General features: G+C 41.6%; 1 long non-coding RNA gene across 1 annotated transcript; it reads right to left on the bottom strand.

The window, feature by feature from the left end:
- Positions 1-911: 911 nt before the first annotated feature.
- On the bottom strand, positions 912-1,745 carry LOC147642444 (uncharacterized). The gene is made up of 3 exons (XR_015262994.1): positions 1,660-1,745; positions 1,131-1,329; positions 912-1,038 (listed from the first exon to the last, which is right to left on the bottom strand). It is a non-coding gene; the product is annotated as an uncharacterized LOC147642444 (long non-coding RNA).
- Between the last annotated feature and the right edge of the window lie 267 nt (positions 1,746-2,012).

Below are 2,012 nucleotides of genomic sequence, written 5' to 3'. Positions count from 1 at the left end.
TGGACCGTTGTCAGTGACAGTCTCAACTCTGTCGAACCATAGCCTCAATATACACTGGCAAAGTACTTTTAAAAAAACATGAAACAAGTCATCAACAATGCATGGAAGATGCACTAATATGCACACCGCATGGAAAGGCAAAAAAAGAGATAGAGATGCTTTTAAAAACCAAGGCCACATCACATAACAAGGCAAGGCCCAAAAAATACCAAAAATACATATCCAGAGTCCATCGCAAATGCCAAAATAAACAAAAGCACCCAAAAGTAAAATAGACAACCCAAATAATCAACTACAGTCATAGAAGTATAGTGCATCAGTCATCGATGCAAAGTCAAAAAGGGAAGGTGCCACTAGTCGTAAGGGCTCTCCCCAGTTAAAGGATCAACCATATCATCGCTTTGTTGCTGCTATTGGCTACGGCCAGCACCAATCACCCTCTCCTGATGTGCAAGGATAGGTGACACATAGTCTCTTAGGACCCTCTCATCACTATCAAGCGCCATGCACATCCACCCAGTAGCAAGGCATGCTCTAAGAATGGGTGGTGACCCACATCCCAACTCCCACATCGTGCCTCAAGACCGGCACAGAAGCTCCAAGTAGCACCCCACAAAAGTGGAGCTCATCTCCAAGGCACCACGCAAATCTGAACCGTCTTTGCTCATAACTCGACTGCTAGCAGGCATGTGATGATACACCAAAGTGTCCAAGGGCCTCATGTGGAGAGTCTAAAAAAGCGATGTGCTATCTGAGACATACAGGGGAGAATCCATACCAAGTCGACACACAAACAACATCATAGATGTCGAGCACTGAAAGAAGAGTCATTCACGTCGATAAGGTTATTTGATCAAAATAAGTATTAATCTATATTTTTATCATTTCAAAGAATCATTACAACAGGCAAAGTAACAAATCTTGGTCCTCGTGTTGGCAATATCTACATAACCGTAAGGCGAGTGATGAACCGCTATTACTCGATGCCAAATTTCCAAGAAACTTGACAATATCTATCAATCAACCCAATCCCCAAACCTGCCAAACAAAGAAACACTACCAAACTCTATTTGCAATTCAAGCAATAGTCAAGAAAAGATAAATGAAGAATAGATTTTCAATAGCAATACCTGAAGAAGATGTGACAATCAAGAGTTGCACAGAGTCTGATAGTGAAGAAGAAGCCAATGCACAGTCGTACCTATCGTGGTCCTCTATCAGCATATCCCAAGGGGGAGTGTGTACACCACCAACATGTACACCACCAAATGGAAGATGAAGAAAAACCAAATCCGCTGCCCAAGAGACAAGTCTACCTTTGTTCTCTGCCTGTACACCCGCACCAACATGATTTAGAACATGTTCATGGATCTATGTATAGACTGGGTTCTTGAGACCTAGAGAGAAATCCCTCCCAATGGCAATGTTATCTCCCTGAACCACCATATATCTATGATCTCGACCTCGAGCAACTAACCCATTGGGAGGTCTAGGCAAAAACACAAAAGAAATAGTTCTTTTTTATACGACAACACCTCAACCAACATCTACATAAACAACCACCAAAAACACCCAATGTAAGAGCAAAATGCAACATGCAATTAAAAGAACTAGCTATTACAAGAAAGCAAAACCATCCATAATCAGGAATAAACTAACCCATATCATTGTTCATGCTATTCTCTAACTCAACCTCGTCAGCACTCTCCTTGATAACCTCCTTGTCCTGCTTCTTTGCAGTGCGTTCTTAATGCACAAATAGCACCATAACCAAACATAAGTACTAAAGAAGAAACAACATTAATACGAAACATAAATCAAAACAAAATTATTACCTGACAGCAAAAATCTATTCTCCTCGACACCAACACGTGCAAAACTCTTCTTAAAGTCCTCTTACATCTCCTTGTCTCTCTCAAGTAGCTCCCCCTTGTGCATATCTATCCACAATGGAAGTGGTCTAATTCCCACTTAGTGAGACACCTCATATATGGAGGGTACGTGGTGGTGTC

Source organism: Cibotium barometz, chromosome 1, assembly GCF_041138505.1.
Source record: "Cibotium barometz isolate CiBa-2024 chromosome 1, ASM4113850v1, whole genome shotgun sequence".
Classification (NCBI taxonomy): Eukaryota; Viridiplantae; Streptophyta; class Polypodiopsida; order Cyatheales; family Cibotiaceae; genus Cibotium; species Cibotium barometz.
Note: the sequence above shows the minus strand (reverse complement) of the source record. Positions and strands in the feature narration are given on the sequence as shown.